Raw genomic sequence first — 19,189 nt, 5'->3', positions numbered from 1 at the left:
GCAGAAATCTATAGAACATTTCACTCCAACAAAACTGAATACACATGTTTCTCATCAGCCCACGGAACATACTCCAAAATCGATCACATCTTAAGTCAAAACTCTAACCTCAGTAAATTTACACGAATAGAAATTATTCCTTGCATCTTCTTGGACTACCATGGAATAAAAGTTGAACTCGGTAACAACAGTAATCTACATACTCATACAAAAACATGGAAGTTAAATAATCTTATGATGAATGATAGGTGGGTCATAGATGAGATTAAGAAGTACATTGCCAGAGACAAGATGGCTGACTGAAGCCAACTTTCCACAGAGGCTCCCATCTAGAAGGAGAGTTAAAGGACAGAAATTTACTAAGTAACCTGGTAGATTAGAGCTGCACCAAGAGAGAAGGTTAAAGAACGTACATCAACCCCACTGAGGTGAGCTGTGACCACAAGGATACAAAAAAAAGGTACAAAATTCATCACCAAGTGGATGGGAGTCCCCTCCCCCATGAGAATGGCTCGAAGTGCCCCACAAACAAACGGGCAGAGTTCAAAGGTCCTCCCACTACACTTCACGGAAGAGACCCTTTAAAAACTGGACCTACCTCCCCTATTAGGGTGCCATGGTGTTCTCCTGCCAGGAATAAAACTGTATAAAACTGTATATATTCTCTACCTGCAACTCTGAGCTCCCAGCACACCCGTCCACTCTCACTCTGAAGTCTGGAGGCCTGTCCCACAGGAGTCCAGATTCTTGGGTGATTTCTTGAGGGGTGTGGACAGAGCCTAAACTGCAGCTGATCAGGGCTGACTCTGGGGCACGGGAGTGAGGAGAGGACGGTCAGCTGAGAGGGACACCACACCAGAGCAGCAGTTCCCTGAGGCACAGAGTGGCAGCCATCTTTTAGCAACAATACGGCCAGACATAAAACTGTATATATTCTCTACCTGCAACTCTGAGCTTCCAGCACTCCCCTCCACTCTCACTCTGAGGTCTGGAGGCCTGTCCCACAGGAGTCCAGATTCTTGGGTGATTTCTTGAGGGGTGTGGACAGAGCATAAACTGCAGCTGGTCAGTGCTGACTCTGGGGCACTGGAGTGAGGAGAGGACAGTCGGCAGAGAGGGAACCACACCAGAGCAGCAGTTCCCTGAGGCACAGAGCGGCAGCTGTATTTTAGCAACAATACAGCTCACTCCCAGATATTCTGAAGCCACACCAACTGTCACCCTGGGCAACCAGAGGGGGCAGGCAACCACTACGAACAGATCTGGGACAGAAGTGCAGGCCCCGTGAGTAATGGATTTGTCTGAGGCGATACCTACCTGGGTGGAGCGCAGGGACTAAAAACACACTCGCAGACCCCAGAAGTTCACAGGGCGGGGATGACCCAGAGGACTGCTTCACTGAGTCTAAGACACACCTGGCCCTCAGAGGATCGTCAGCCTATAGACAAAGGAAAGCAGCAGGATACAACTGACAGGTAACCGAATACAAACTTGCAGGAGCAAAGACAGGGCCTGAGGCACAGGCTCTGGAAACTAAAAACAGCTTCTCTTCTGCAGGGGAATTTAGCAGGAACAGAAACAAAATCCCTCAAAGTTGTTCTGTACTGTTCTGTCAGTATCATCAATCAGGGGCGGGGCTGAAACTGAGTGAACACACCCCAGCCTTCATCAAGTGCCGGAAGTTGTCAGGTCTCACCTCCTCCTGCTAGATAGAGGCAGAGCGCAGCAGTCTAGCTAAGCAGAAATAGATTTCCTTGTGATTCAGACAGGTGCAAACGCCTGGAGTATCTGTTCACTACAGGCAACTGGGTCAGCCAACTGCAGGGCTATCAGTGACTGGGTGTGACAGAGGTGAAAGGTGGGGAAGGAGGCATCAAACTTCCCAGACTGATCTATTTGCTGGGTGGCTCCTCCTGACTCCATGCAGCACTGGAGCAAGCCATATCAGAGTAGTCACCAGACCCTTGTGATCAAGTTCCCAGAGACCTCTTAAACTCGCCCACCAAAGACAGGTGCTGACTGAGACAACTGATTTGGACCTTTTGAACTGAGCCAATTGCCTGAGGACTATTCACGTGTTGCCCTGGGTGTGTGGTTGTAGGAATGTTTGATCTTCCTTTTCCAATTGTTGCCTGTGATGGGCAGGGTGACTTAATTGCTGGTATTTCTCCACAGCTGAGACTTCAACCGAGAGTAACTGTTTCACTAGGGTTGAACAGAAACCAGCTGAAAACGAGACAGAACCACTTAGCCCCACCACACCAAACAGGTCCCCAGTTTCCCAGGACATAGCACTGTACGGGTCCTCGACAAAGTTCCAGGGGAAAAATCAAAGGGTGTAAAACAATCATGGGGTGGAATCAGTGGAAAAACTCTGGTAACATGAATAACCAGAATAGTTCAACCCCCCCAAGGAAAGATATGGCAGATGTAACTGAAGATCCCATTCAAAAACAGCTGACCGAGATGTCAGAAATCAAATTCAGAATTTGGATTGCAAACAAAATTCATAAAATGGAGGAAAATTTGGAATTAGAAATTTGAGCAGCAATTCAAAAGTCGGAATTAGAAATTCGAGGAGAAATTCAAAAGTTGTCTCAAGAATTTAACGAATTTAAAAACTAAACCACCAAAGATTTTGATGCACTGAAGCAAGAATCTGCAGCCCTCAAAGATGTGAAAAATACAGTAGAATCCCTCCCTAACAGAGAGGAGCAAGCAGGAGACAGGATTTCTGACATTGAAGACAAAGCCTTTGAACACTCCCAAACTCTCAAAGAGCAAGACAAATGGAGAGCAAAAACGGATCATTCTCTCAGAAAGCTCTGGGATAATTCAAAGAAGGCTAATATCTGCCTCATTGGAATCCTTGAAAGTTATGAAGTGGCCTCACTGGACACAGAGGCCCTTCTTTAAGAAATTTTGAAAGAGAATTTTCCAGACATGCCTAGAGATTCTGATATTCAGATAGCAGACAGTTTCAGAACCCCAGCACTACTCAATCCTAATAAGACATCCCCCAGGCATATCATAATTAACTTCACTAAAGTTAATATGAAGGAGAAAATTCTGAAAGCAGCCAGATGTAAGAAATCCATTACCTACAAAAAGAAGAATATTAGAATGACTGCAGATCTCTCTGCTGAAACATTTCAAGCTAGAAGAGGGTGGTCATCGACTTTTAATCTCCTAAAGCAAAATGACTTTCAACCCCAAATCTGGTATCCAGCTAAACTGAGTTTTACTTATGATGGAGAAATTAAATACTTTAATGACATTCATATGTTGAAGAAATTTGCCATAACCAAAGCAGCTCTTCAGGATATTCTCAGATCTATTTTCCATAATGACAAACTCAATCCTCTACCACAAAAGTAAACTCACTCAGAAACTTTTGATCAAACCCCAACTTCCACACTGGCAAAAGGATTAAAAATGTCTACTGGACTTTCCAAAAAGTTGATACCCAAAATTTTACCAGACTTAACAATATTCTCCATTAATGTGAATGGCTTAATCTGTCCTCTAAAGAGGCATAGGTTAGCTGATGGGACACAAAAACTGAAGCCAGTATTTGTTGCATACAAGAGTCACATCTTACCTTAAAAGACAAATATAGACTCAAGGTGAAAGGATGGTCATCCATATTTCAGTCAAATGGTAATCAGAAAATAGTAGGTGTTGCAATTTTATTTGCAGATACAATAAGCTTTAAACCAACAAAAGGAAGGAAGGATAAGAATTATCACTTCATATTTGTTAAGGGTAATACTCAACATGATGAGATTTCAATTATTAATATCTATGCACCCAACCAAAATGCACCTCAACTTAAAAGACAAACTCTAACAGACATGAGTATCTTGATTTCCTCCAGTTCCATAATAGTCAGAGATTTCAACACTCCTTTGGCAGTGTTGGATAAATTCTCCAATAAGAAGCTGAGCAAAGAAATTTTAGAATTAAACCTAACCATCCAACATTTGGATTTAGCAGACATCTACAGAACAACAAAACTGAATACATATAATTCTCATCAGCCCATGGAACATACTCCAAAATCGCTCACATCTTAGGTCACAAGTCTAACCTCAGTAAATGTAAAGGAACAAAAATTATTCCTTGCATCTTCTTGGACCACCATGGAATAAAAGTTGAGCTCAGTAACAATAGGAATCTGCAAACTCATATAAAAACATGGAAGTTAAATAACCTTATGCTGAATGATAGCTCGGTCAGAAATGAAATCAAGAAGGAAATTGCCAAATTTTTGGAACAAAAGAACAATGAAGACACGAATTATCAGAACCTCTGGGATACCGCAAAGGCAGTCCTAAGAGGAAAATTTATAGCACTACAAGCCTTCCTCAAGAGAATGGAAAGAGAGGAAGTTAACAACTTAATGGGGAAAGAGAGGAAGTTAACAAATTAATGGGACTCTCTAGCAACTGGAAAAGGAAGAACATTCCAACCGCAAACCCAGTACAAGAAAAGATATAACCAAAATTAGAGCAGAATTAAATGAAGTTGAAAACAAAAGAATTATACAACAGATCAATAAATAAAAAAGTTGATTTTTTTGAAAAGGTCAATAAAATAGATAAAACTTTGGCCAACCTAATCAGAAAAAAGAGTAAAATCTCTAATCTCATCCATCAGAAATGACAAAGATGAAATAACAACAGACACATCAGAAATTCAAAAAATCCTTAATGAATATTACAAGAAAATTTATTCTCAGAAATATGAAAACCTGAAGGAAATTGACCAATACTTGGAAGCACGTCACCTTCCAAGACTTAGCCAGAATCAAGTGGAAATGTTGAACAGGCCTATATGAATTTCCGAAATAGCATCAACCATACAAAATCTCCCTAAAAAAGAAAAGCCCAGGACCGGATGGCTTCATGTCAGAATTCTACCAAACCTTTAAAGAGGAACTAGTACCTATATTACTCAACCTGTTCCAAAATACAGAAAAAGGAAGACTATCCAACGCGTTCTATAAAGCAAACATCACCCTGTTCCCCAAACCAGGAAAAGGCACAACAAGAAAAGAAAATTATAGACCAATATCACTAATGAATGTAGATGCCAAAATATTCAACAAGATCCTAAAAACAGAATCCATCAACACATCGAACAAATTATACATCATGACCAAGTCGGTTTTTCCCAGGGTCTCAAGGCTAGTTCAATATATGTAAATCTATAAATATAATTCAGCACATAAACAAATTAAAAGACAAAGACCATCTGATTCTCTCAATTGATGCAGAAACAGCTTTAGATAATATACAGCATCCCTTCGTGATCAGAACACTTAAGAAAAATTGGTATAGAAGGGGCAATTATTAAACTGATAGAGGCCATCTACAGCAAACCCACAGCCAATATCATATTGAATGGAGTTAAATTGAAATCCATTCCACTCAGATCAGAAACCAGACAAGCCTGCCCATGGTCTACACTGCTCTTTAACATTATATTGGAAGTTTTAGCCATCACAATTAGAGAAGATGCGGCGATCAAGAGTATCCATATAGGGTCAGAAGAGATCAAACTTTCGCTCTTTGCAGATGATATGATTGTATGTATGGAAAACACCAGGTACTCTACTACAAAACTCTTAGAAGTGATCAAGTAATACAGCAGTGTCTCAGGTTACAAAATCAACATTCATAAATCAGTACCCTTTATATATACCAACAATAGTCTAGCTGAAAAAACAGTTAAGGACTCTATTCCATTCACAGTAGTGCCAAAGAAGATGAAATATTTGGGAGTTTATCTAACAAAGGACGTGAAAGATCTCTATAAGGAGAACTATGAAACTCTAAGAAAAAAATAGCTGAAAATGTTAACAAATGGAAAAACATACTATGCTCATGGCTGGGAAGAATAAACATTGTTAAAATGTCCATATTACCCAAAGCAATATACAATTTTAATGCAATCCCTATTAAATCTCCCCTGTCATACTTTAAAAGCTTGAAAAAATAATACTTTATTTGTAGGATAATATTTAGAAATAAACTTATCCTACATCAAGCACAGAAAGTAAATTCAGCGTGAGTTTAAAATGACTTGCTTTTCTTGCAGAGGCTTAAAGAGACCTGTACCCCCCTGGGTTACTCACAGAGTTAGGCTTTTTTAGAGTTGTAAATTCCTTAGGCCTTTTCCCTGAAGCTGTACAACCCGTGAAGCCTGAGATCAAAGGGCATGCCACCCTTCCTCAGAGATACGGGCCACAGGGTTGACATATGTTAACAACATATTGTCAGAGGTCTATAGGTGCTCTGCCCTGAGGAGAAGACACAGTCATTACTTCATACAGAGTAAACTGAGTGAATGCTTGAAGATATCCTTCGGTTAACTCTGTTCCTCTGTGGCTACTTTCGTCTTTGTGCCTTGCTCGGAAATTAGTCAATGTTTAGAAGAAGAGGTTTACTACAAAGTGATTGTATTGATATGATAACAAAATATCTTTTTCAAGTTAAATTTCCTTTCATGTTAAATTTCAAATAGGTAAAAGAAGATAATGATGAGACTAACAGATAATAGATTAAGTGTATACGTGCCTAGAAGAGTATAAAACTAAAACTTGGAATAAAGTTTTTTGCTACATGCCATTTCATCTCATCTAACTGCATGTAGTCTGTTTCTTGACTTATTACAGGAGCGAGTTTACACCTACAGCAAAGCTGCTGTTCGTTCGCATCTCCAGTCATGCAACATCATTTTATATGGAATCCGAAAAAACCTCGAATAGCCAAGACATTACTCAGAAATAAAAACAAAGCAGGAGGAATCACGCTACCAGACCTCAGACTATACTATAAATCGATAGTGATCAAAACAGCATAGTACTGTCACAAAAACACAGAGATAGATGTCTGGAACAAAATAGAGAACCAAGAGATGAACCCAGCTACTTACTGTTATTTGATCTTTGACAAGTTAATTAAAAACATTCAGTTGGGAAAAGATTCCCTATTTAACAAATGGTGCTGGGTGAACTGGCTGGCAACCTGTAGAAGACTGAAACTGGACCCACACCTTTCACCATTAACTAAGATAGACTCTCACTGGATTATTTAAACTTAAGACATGAAACTATAAAAATACTAGAAGAGAGTGCAGAGTAAACTCTTGAAAAAAATGGGTCTGGTCGAGTATTTTATGAGGAGGACCCCCGGGGCAATTGAAGCAGCTTCAAAAATACACTACTGGGACCTGATCAAACTAAAAAGCTTCTGCACAGCCAAGAACACAGTAAGTAAAGCAAGCAAACAGCCCTCAGAATGGGAGAAGATAATTGCAGGTTATGTCTCCGACAAAGGTTTACTAACCAGAATCCGTAGAGAACTCAAACCTATCAGCAAGAAAAGAACAAATGATCCTATCACAGGCTGGGCAAGGGACTGGAAGAGAAACTTCTCTGAGGAAGACAGGTGCAAGAACTACATACATATGAAAAAATGCTCATCATCTTAAATCATCATAGAAATGCAAATCAATACTACTTTGAGATATCATCTAACTCCAGTAAAATTAGCCCATATCACAAAGTCCCAAGACCAGAAATGTTGGCATGGATGTGGAGAAAAGAGAACAAATATACACTGATGGTGGGAATGTAAATTAATACATTCCTTGTGGAAAGATGTTTGGAGAACACTTAGAGATCTAAAAATAGATCTGTCATTCAAACCTGTAATTTATCTACTAGGTATATACCCAGAAGACCAAAAATCACATTATAACAAAGATATTTGTACTAGAATGTTTATTGCAGCCCAATTCATAATTGCTAAGTCATGAAAAAAGCCCAAGTGCCTATCAATCCATGTATGGATTAATAAATTGTGGTATATGTATGCAGCCTTAAAGAAAGATGGAGACTTTACCTCTTTCGTGTTTACATGGATGGAGCTAGAACATATTCTTCATAGTAAAGTATCTCAAGAATGGAAGAAAAAGTATCCAATATACTCAGCCCTACCATGAAACTAATTTATGGCTTTCATATAAAAGCTATAACCCAGTTATAACCTAAGCATATGGGGAAGTAGGAGAGGGAGGGGAGGGAAGGGGGAGGATGGGCAGAGGGAGGGTGATTGATGAGATTACACCTATGGTGCATTTTACAAGAGTATATGTGAAAGTTAGTAAATGTAGAATATAAATGGTTTAACACAATAACTAAGAAAATACCAGGCAGGCTATGTTAACCAGTGTGATGAAAATATGTCAAATGGTCTATAAAACCACAGTATGGTGCCACATGATCGCATTAATGTACACAGTTATGATTTAATAATTTAAAAAAGGCAAAACAAACAAACCAACATTGTGGCTATACTCTAAATTGCTAGCAAAACAACATAAAAGGTTAGGTTTGGGGATCCCACCACATACACCTTGGAAATTAAACACCGTCTACGTAACTCTGGAGAGTTGACTTCTGAAAACCAGTAGATTTTTTTTTTTTTTTAAAGAAAGGAGATAAGTTTATGTTTCTAAATAAAGGTACTTTTGAAAATTTTATTTTTTCCAAAGTCTCAAAAACAGAAAAATATTTATAAGTAAAACAGAAGATAATTTCAAGAAACCGATCATGTGAAATCTTACAGACAATAGAAAAAGAAACACTTCAATTTTATTTTAATAATTTAATTTTGACCAAAGTACATTATTTGAACAATAATTTTTAATTCAAATTGTTAATGTTATTTAGGATACTGCATCCTCACTTGTAAGTGAAATATGTTTATAATTTCCCTTTATAATAATATATTTTCTCCAATTTTAATATCAGGTATATCCAGATGAAATAGAATAATTTTGAAGTATTTGAAACCAGTACATTTTAGTTTACAAAAATATCCTGTAAGTCTGTATGTTTCCAATCACAGGGGCTTTAAAAAAGCAAACAAATCCCCCAAACAACAAAGGAACCCCTTCACAGGGGGGTATCACTGAACCTTTCCTCATTTAATGCAGAATAGCTGAGCCTGAAACTCAGTGGGGAAGTTCACAAAGGTGCTGGGAAAAGACTGGCTGTCTTTCTACTCTTGGGGGAATTTTTGTTAAAAAGAGAACTGTCATTCTTACACTGAGAGGGCATTTTAATTTTTAAATGAATCCATCAGTCGCCAGCAGGTTGCTCTGCAGGGATCACACAGTCACCCATGACCAGCTGGGCTCAAGCTGTCCCCTGGCTAATTTGGGGTTTGCAACTTTAGGCCGGGCTGGTGGCGAGTCCCCGCGCCCGGCCTGGGTGGGATTCACATCCTCCGGTGGACATGCGGACTCCGGCAGCGCTGGATCCTGACAGCAGAAACCGCCCAGAAGACTCGGACTAAGGCGCCCTGGCTGCCCGGCCCACCCGCCCCTCTGCCCCAGCATCGGGACTCACCGGCAGCTCCGCCGTCTCCGCTCCCTCCTTCTGCAGCCGCAGGGCCTGCGGGAAGATAAACCTTGCTGGTTCTTTGCCCCGCCACCGGCTCTCGGGTAGAGTGCTTTGAAAACAGCGGCACAGAGGATCCCGGGGCACAGAGCCGGCTCCGCGGTTACCCTTGTAACTGGTGCAATGGCGGAGGCGCCACAAGTAGGTGAAGGCGAGTTGACCCACTAGCGTCGTGCTGGACCCCCGCGCCAATGCAACAGCCCTGACGGCGCGAGGCCACAGCGCCCCCTGGTGGCCGGCAGCCTGCTAATCCGGATCCTCAGAGAGTGCCTGACCCGGCATCTTCCAATCAGCAGAGGGTGTGGGTCGCCTGGCAGGTGAAAACACCGCCGCAGCCCGAAAAAATCTTTTTACAAAGCTAGTATCTGCCCATAAATGTGAGCAATTTGTTTCACACAATCGAAAGAAAGTGAATGTTTTCCTGCATGCATGTGATAACCCTACAGAATAAATACCCTAGACCCTTCAATCTTCGCTCACATGAGATAGTGTCCAGGACAATCACTTATCTGGCTACCTCCTTTAGAGTAGAGACATTGTAGTTTCTCGGTTTTCTTAGTATTTTTTTTTTTTTTTGCAGTTTTTGCCTAGAGTTGGGTTTGAACCCACCACCTCCAGTACATGGGGTTGGCACCCTACTATGAGCCACAGGCACGGCCCTTCTTAGTAAACCTTATACTCAGAAATGATCATGTCAGATTAGGACTGAGTACTGGGATATACCTACTTCCCTTGACATATCCACACAGAGCACTAGATGTCTGTCAACAGAGTTTATTATCATATTAGCCTTTTTAGCAACTGAGTCTATATTCTCCACTGAATAAACAAGCACAATGCTTTTTCTATGGCGAGTAGGTTTGTAATATACCTGTACATTATTTATTTACATCCTCCTGAATTCAAACAGGAGGTTTCCAGGGCAAAGATCAAACTTATTCTAATTAACATTCTAAAAATGGTCTTTTTTATAGTGAAATGATAGAGAAATTATTAACTCATAGTGCTTCAGTAAGGACTAAATCAATCCCTCTTCCTGCTTTCTTTCTCTTTCTCTTAACTGAAAGCCTCTCCACTCAACCTCCAGTCCCAACCCATCTCTAAAAATAGCCAGGCTTTGTGGCAGGTACCTGTAATCCCAGCTACTTGGGAGGGAAAGGCAAGAGAATCACTTGAGTCCACGAGTTTGAGGTTGCTACAGCACAATGGCACAATGCTACAGCACTCTACTGAGGGTGACAAAGTGAGGCTCTGTCTTAGAAAAAATATGTATTATCATACCATGATTACTTGCAGGAAAGTTTATAATATGTCTGTAACAAAATGATTCTGATTTCACTACACTATATATATTCTAATTTCTGTGGCTTTTCCCACAATATTTTTATTAAAAAGCAACTTTATGACTTTGTATATTCTGGCCTGCTCTCACGACTTTTTTTTATTTTTTAGTTTCTCACATGATATTTTAGTAACATTTATTTTATGAAATAAACCATCAGCTGATGGTTTTTATCACAACATGCCATAGTACTTGCTTGCAAATTCAAGACGTGACTGGCTTGGGTTTATTCCTGGATTCCCTGTTTTTTCTGATTTGTGTTTCCATTTCTGTTTTTCATTTCAATTTTTATGCAAGTATTATAGTGTTAGAATACCTTTGCAATATGACTTCAACTTTTTCGGTCTTTCTCATGATTGCTTTGACAATTCAGGACATTTGTTGATTCTGTGTGAAATTTGGCATAGCTTTTAAATTCTTTTCAGTGGCATATAATACAAGCACATATTTATAGGGCGCAATATAATGTTTTATACATGCATAAGACTATAATGATTAGACCAGGGCATTTAGCATACCCATTACTTTAAACACGCATCACTTCCTTTGGATGGGAATATATAATCTTCCATTTTCTACCCATTTTGAATGATATATGATTGTTAACCATAGTCATGCTACTGTGCAATAGAACAGCAGGAATTATTCTTCCTATCTAACTATAACTTTGCACCTGTCTCCCAAGGTATCTCCTTGCCCTGCCTCTATCAAACATCAGGCAGCCCCTGTTCTACTTCCTACCTCTAGGAGATCCATGTTTTTAAGATTCTGCAGTGTTTGTCTTTCTGTTCTTGGCTTACTTTATGTAACATAATATCCCATGGGATTATTCATTTCATCACAATTAGCACAATTTCATTCTTGTTTACGGCTGAATAATATTTCACTCTATATACATACACATATACATATACACTAGATTTTCTTCCTCCTTTCATCCATTGTTGGAAAAATAGGTTGATTTTCTATCTTTGGTATCATGTTTAGTAATTCAGCAGACACAGATTTGCTGATGTTTCTTTGGCATAATGTGTTTATTGCATTTGGATATATGAACATTTTAATAGTGTGATAGCTGGATCACATGGTAATGCTATTGTTTTCCATAATTTACTTTCAGTTTCTATCAATTTAAATTCCCTCAAAGTGTATAAAAAGTTCTTCCTCCTCATGCATTCCAGTAATTGTCATTTTTGTGTGTTTTTTTCAGTAGTTATTCTAATTGGGGTGAGATAAAGCATCTCATTGTGTTTTTTCTTTGCATTTTTTCCCGATAATTAGTGTTGTTGAGAATTTTTTCATATATGTGGCAGTTATTTGCATATCTTATTTTGACAAATGTCTGTTTAGGTCTTTTTACCATTTTTAACCAGATATTGGGGGGGCGGGGTTTAGACAGAGTCTTACTTTATCACTCTCCATAAAGTGCCGTGGCGTCATAGCCAAAAGCAACCTCAAACTCAGGGGCTTAATCGATTCTCTTGCCTCAGCCTCCCAAGTCGCTGGGACTATAGGTGCACACCACAACACCCATTGGCTATTTTTTGGTTGTACTTGTCATTGTTGTTTGGCAGGCCCAGTCTGGGTTCGACCTGCCATCTCTGGTGTACATGGCTATCATCCTAGCCACTGAGCTACAGGCACCAAGCCTTTTTTTTTTTTTTTTTTTGCTATTGAGTGTTTGAATTACTGTGAGTAATCTATTGTCAAATCCATGTCTAGCAAATATTTTCTCTTAGTCATTACCTTTTCATTTTGAGGTTGTTTCCTTTTTATGCAGAAGCTTTTTAGTTTGATTAAATCTCACTTGTCTATTTTTATTTAAGGTCCTATTTTTATATCTTTAGTCTATATTGAGTTCATTTGTCTATATATTGAGAAATAAGATTCTAGTTTTATTCTTTTTCATTTGAATGTCTAGTTTTCCCAGTAGTATTTATTGAAGAGAAAATCCTTTCCTTGGTGTGTATACTTTAGGTCTTTTTAGGAAGTAGTTGGCTGTAAGTGTGTGGGTTTCTTACTGTGTTCTCTATTCTCTTCCTTTGTTTTATGTGTCTGTTTTATGCCAGGGCCATGCTATTTTGACTACTCTAACTTTGCGGTATATTTTGGAGTCAGGTACTGTGATGCTTCTAGTGTTCTTTCTAATGACAGTTGCTTTTTCTATTTGGGGTGGTTGTGGTTTCATATGAATTTTAGGATTCTTCTTTCTATTTCTTTGAAAAATGTCATTGATATTTGGAGTGGGATTACATTGAAAGTCTAGATTTCTTTGAGCATTATGGACAATTTGACAATATTAATCTTCCAAGCCAAGAACACAGAATAGCTATTCAGTTATTTTATTATCTTCAATTTATTTCATCAGCATTTTATAGTTTTCAGTGTAGAGATCTTTCAATACCTTGGTTAAATTGATTTCTAGGTATTCATGCAGCTATTATAAATACAATTTTTCTTTGATTTCTCTTTACATAGTTTGATACTAGCATACAGAAGTTATGCTACTTTTATATCCTACACATTTACTGCATTTGTTTAATACTAATTACTGATTGAGTCTATTGGGTTTCCTTTTTTTTTTTTTTTTGAGACAGAGTCTCATTTTGTCACCCTCGGTAAAGTGCTGTGGTGTCACAGCACACAGCAACCTCTAACTCTTGGGTTTCAGCAATTCCTTTGCCTCAGCCTCCTGAGTAGCTGGGACTATAGGTGCCCGCCACAACACCGGCTTTTTTTGTTGTTTTTGCAGTTGTCATTGCGGTTTTAGCTGGCAGGGCCTGGGTCCAATCCTGCCATTCTCAGGACCAGTGCCCTACCCACTGAGCCACAGGCACTGGCCAAATTTTGTGTGTTTGAGTATGTGGGGTTTTTGTGTGTGTGTGTTTGTTTTGTTTTTTGCTTTTACCTGACTGGGGCCGGGTTCGAACCTGCCACCTTCGGTGAATGTGGTCGGTGCCCTGCCGACTGTGCTATGGGCACTGCCTGAGACTTCAGAGTTTTCTTCAGATAAGATCATGTCCTCTGTAAAAACAAACAATTAGATTTCCCCTTTTTCGATTTAGATGCTTTTAATTTCTGTCTCTTGCATAACTACTTTGGGCAGCATTTCCAGTATTGTGTTGAATAAAATATTAGAAAGTGGTCATACTTGTCTTTCAGCTTTGTCCAGTTCACTGTCATGCTAATGGGTTTACCCTATGTGGCTTTTATGCATTCAGGTCCATGCCTCTTCCAATTTTTTGAGAGTTTTATCAAGAAGTTTTCATAATTTTTTTCAGATGCACTTTATTTATTTATTTATTTTTATTTTTTTGAGACAGACTCTCACGTTGTCACCCTTGGTAGAATGCCCTGGTGTCATAGTTCACAGCAACTTCAAACTCTTGGGCTCAAGCGATTCTCTTGCCTAAGCCTCCCAAGTAGCTGGGACTACAGGTGCCTGCCACAACACCTGCCTATTTTTAGAGACAGACGAGGTCTCCCTCTGGCTCAAGCTGGTCTCGAACATGTGAACTCAGTTAATCCACCCTCCTTGGCCTCCCAAGTGCTGGGATTACAGGCACGAACCACCGTGCCCGGCCCCAGATGTGCTTTCTTTATCTGTTGCAATGTATATATGGGATTTTTGCCCCTGATTCTGTAGGTGGAATGTATCATTTTTATTGATTTCCATGTTTGTATGTCTGGTATGACTACTACGTGCTCATCTGAAATGATCTCTTTAACGTGCTGGTGAAGTTGACTTGGTAGTGTGCTGTGTTAAGATTTTTGCATATACTTTCAGCAGGGAAATTGGCTTGTAGTCTTCTTTTGTTGCTCTCTCCTTGTTTTGGTTTTCTAGCCTCAAAGAATCAGTTTGGAAAAATTTCCTTCTCTTCAATTTTTTACAAAAGTTGGGGAAGAATCGGTTAGTACTTCTTAGGTACAATCCAACAGCGAAGTCATGAGATCTTTTAGATTTGGGGTAGTGCCCAATTTTATTTACACTTGATATATTTGCCATATTGGGATCTTTGGATCATGTGTTAGTTCTATTATTTTTTTCAGGAATCTCCATACCATTTTTCATGAAGGCTTTAGAACTTTGCACTGTCAACCACAATGTGAACAAATGCCTTTCTCCACATCTACACCAGCATTTGCTATTTTTTCCTTTTAAAAATAAAATTATTCTACTTGGAATAAGGTGATATTTTCTAGTGGTTTTAATTTGCATTATGGTCCTTGTGGTCTCCTAGTCCTGGGACACAGCCTGTGCCACAGTCTCCTGGGCTCACTCCATCACTGTCACCTGGGGGGACTCCACTCACCACCCTGGGAGACGTGGGATGGCAGCTGAGAGCTCTTGCGAGGTGTTTCTCTGCAATTTCTGTCTTCACTGCTTCCACCCTGTGCCTCAGCATCTTTCTCCAAGAAATGATAATGTTCCTTGAGTGGCTGACAGGGAAGTCATGAAGAAGTGCCTGTCTCCTTTTTTGGGTGCTGGCCAGCTGATGCTGCCTTCCTGGGAGATGGCTGTCCAGGCTGCCCAAGAGCCCCAGCAAGGAGGTCCCCACCATACCTTTCAGGAAGGAGGAAATTCTGTTAAGGAAAGCCCACCCACCCCCACACCAGTATGCCATGCTTATCATTACATGCAAGGCCCTGGAGAACTGCAGGGTGGGAGAGGGTCTCAGATTCTGGTTGCCCAGACCCCTGGGCGGTCTCTGAGGCCCCTGGCTCAGCAGATAGCTACTTTCCCCTTTCCGGTAAACTGTTCCGAAGACCTGACTTGGCTTGTTACCCATCTGGGCTGCCTGCTGGTTCTACCTCCTCCATGGTGGGCCTCACCTCAATATGCCTTTCTGGGTGCGTGGGGGGACTCTCATTCACTGAATGTTACCTGAACAGATGGAGCACTGTGGACCTCTCAGCAGGAGCAGGTGCTTGGTAAAAGCAGTCAGAAGGGTCACATGACCCAGCAGTGAGCATGCTCAGATGAGAACCTTGTCCCACCAAGGCAGGGTCCCTAAAAAGTCAACCATTTTCCTATACAGTACCGGCATCTCGTGCTGGGGGCCCACAGGGGCCGCTACACCGGGCAGGGCTCAAGTGAAACAGGGCTGGGCTCTGACTTTAGCGATGACGCTCCTGCGCACTTGCACCAGCAGAGGTCCCTCGTTGGAATCAGCCACAGTGGATGGAGAAAATGCTGCTGGCCCTGCTTTCCTCCCACACTCTTACTAAAGGTAGGGCCTCCAGGAACCCCTGCCTGTATCTCTTGGCTGAAGAACTGTGAGGGATTACTTGGAGGGCATTTTGTTAGGGCACCAAGGTGGGCCTGGCAGGAGAGTGGGGCCTGTCATGGCTCACCCCGGTTTCTCCCTACAGCTGTAGCCCCTGGTCCCAAGAGCATTGTTCCCTGGATGTGCCATCACTGCACCTGTGTGGGGATAGCAGATCTGGAAGCATCTGGCCACCTGCACAATATTGGACACGCTGAGGAAGGGCTCTGGGCAGCCCCCCACAGAGCTCTCCTCACCAGCCCCTTCTGTCCAGGCTTTGAGGCAGAGTCCACTGCCAGGTGCACAGAGACGTAGCACGTGGAGGTGAACGGCAACAGGATAGGCGCTGACAGGTGCTCATCCTGCCTCTCTATGCTCAAGGTAGGGACTGCCGCTAGCTGGGTGCAGTGGGTAGATGGCTTGGGCTCTTTTTCACTGAATCTAACAACATGGCAGAGTTATTGCTGTAGCCTGTGAAGGACAAAATTATGGCACCAGCCAGGAGACAAAATCTTCTGTGGTGAGCAGTCCACAAGGCTATGGAGTTGGTGGTCCATATATAGCAGCTAGGAAACATGGCTAAAGATTAGATGCAATGGAAGGGGAGGGAGAGGAGAGGGTGTGGGGAAGGAAGGGGTTGGAGGGATCGTAGGGGATAGTAGGGGGACCACACCTATGAACCATATTGCAATTACAAGTTGGATCTATCATGTGTAAAACACAAATATACTAATGCTATAATTGGGTAAATGAGATGAAATCTATGTTGATTAGTATGATGTAAGCACTCCAATTTGTACAAATAATCAACACATTGAAAATGATATAAATGTATTTATGATCTATGTACAAACAACTTAATAAAAAAATAATAATAAAGATTTAAAAAAAAAGAATATACCTGTCAGTTCATGTAAATGGGCAGCTTTCCTGTGACTGTTGTACCTCAACATCTGTATGAAAATAATTGCTGCTTCCCAGCAGCTTTGGGCTTTCTGACTTCCCACACTGACTAGAATTCTCCAGGAAGCTTAACTAGCCATCTGACATATTTACCAAATATGAATTAAGACCTCCAGTACAAAGTTATGGGACAAAGTCTATATGAATTACATTAGATGTGAAATAGAAAAATTAGGATGAGCTATTCTAAACAATGTAGACCTAATTATTTCTTGAGTTTATGAGGTTTTTATCCCATTCTTTTTAGTAATGAAGATAATGTGCAAATGTTTTGTTATATTCTGTCAAGTTTAAACTGGCATACTTGATACGAAATATATGTATCAACGAGAATAAAGAGGTCTGTTCAGTTTTGCTTTTAAATTTCTTTAAAGAATATTTTCTGTGCAGTAGCTTTGCATTAGATTTGTTAAGTATCCTTGTAAATATGTCCTTTTTGATACTATTATCAATGAAATTGTTTCCATAATTTCATTTCAGTAATTCTCATTGCTAGTATAAAACTACAAGTGAATTTCGAGTATTCCTCTGGTATTTTGAGAACTCGCTGAATTCATTTATTAGTTCAAGTAGGTTTCTGTGAATTTCTTACAAACTTACACTCATGTGTATGTTATCAACATAAAAAGACAATTCTTACTTCTTTGTTTCCAGCAGGGAGAAATTTATTTTTCCTTTTATATTGCACCTTTTCTGAATACTACGTCCACTTTCATGAACATAGAATAATAATGTTTTTCTCAGATATCAAGATATTTTTACCTTATAGGAGTAAGGGTGTGGATTTTTCACTGAATACTTTTAGTAGGTCTAGGAATTTTGTTCTATTTCTGGTTACCAAAGAGCTTAATCATGAGAGCTATGGATTTGTCGAATTCTCTTCTGTTTCCAAACAAGAGATCTCGTTGTTTTTATGACTTTGGGGTATCAGATTGATTTTATTGTTCAGACATAAACCCCACGACATTAGTGTGCTAAAGACTTTTGCTGTAGGAGGTCAAAGTGGAGGACGAGAGTATAATGAGCTCATTTAATGGAGCTCTGGCCCATGTCTTTGAAGGAGACATCTATACATGGATGAGGAAATACAGCTTTTTCCTTAATGAGATTTATATTAAGAGATGTATGACTGGCTGAGTAGGAGTACTGCCCAAGTACCAGCGATCCACATTTGATTCATCCTTGCTTCTCTTACTGTTGCCTTGTTTCCTGATAACAACACATTTCTACTCTCTACAGAAGAAGTATAATCATTTTTCTGCCAGAGACCTGGCTTCTGTAGATGACATAGAAACTTAAATTTGAGACAGATTAGATATAATTCAGAGGGATAAGGTAAAATTGAGGGACATGGTGGTATGTGATGAATTATTTTTCTCAGTGAAGGGTTTTCAGGCAATTTTGTTGCCTGAAATTTCTGGATCACATGTGGCAACAGGAAGTCTAAATCGATGTGTAGCTCCCTGGGTAAATCTCACTGACCTCTTGCAGGGTCACTTAATTGGGATCCCAAACAAATTCCATTTTTAAAGTGAATATAAGGACCTTCTCTAGTATGATTCTCTCTCCTTTTCTGACCTAAGAACTAATTAATGACAGTTGAAAAATGTGCTTCAAATCCATCGTTTTCTTTCTTTTTTTTTTTTTTGGTTGTGGGTCACAAAGAGTGGGTGTCTGGTCTCCCTGGTAACACCATTCCAACAGCCCTGATTAGCCAATGCTCTGATGTTACCTTCCATCCCAACAGTGAGCAGCTCAGTCCTTGGAAGACAGGGAAGTTGTGGGTGTCTCTTACAGGCTCCCCAGCTGAGAAGGCTCAAATTGGGAGGGGAGAAGCTGTACCCTCCAGTAACAGCTACTTTCAGGTGAGAGGGGGACTATCCCCAACTTCACTCTGACAGTTAAGTAACTGCCACCTGTCCACAGGGTCCTAAATGGGCCACCAAAGCAGCCACACTCCAGTTCCTGTCCACCCCATGTCTCCGGAATTCAGCCTGGGATCCAGTGAGTTCACTCATCTGTCTTCATTTACCAGGCTTATTTGTGCTAACCATGCTGCCTCTTTGGCCCTTTCAGGGGCTTGTGTTCTCTCTGAACTACCTTGGAGAAATGTAGAAGGAGGTCTGCCCTGTGATCCTGCCAAGC

At 40.5% G+C, this 19,189-nt stretch overlaps 1 pseudogene; it reads right to left on the bottom strand.

Moving 5' to 3' along the window:
• Nucleotides 1-9,648, bottom strand: part of LOC128597201 (60S ribosomal protein L32-like) — a 540,544-nt pseudogene extending 530,896 nt beyond the window's left edge.
• Nucleotides 9,649-19,189: the final 9,541 nt, after the last annotated feature.

Source organism: Nycticebus coucang, chromosome 10 (assembly GCF_027406575.1).
Source record: "Nycticebus coucang isolate mNycCou1 chromosome 10, mNycCou1.pri, whole genome shotgun sequence".
NCBI lineage: Eukaryota > Metazoa > Chordata > Mammalia > Primates > Lorisidae > Nycticebus > Nycticebus coucang.
Note: the sequence above shows the minus strand (reverse complement) of the source record. Positions and strands in the feature narration are given on the sequence as shown.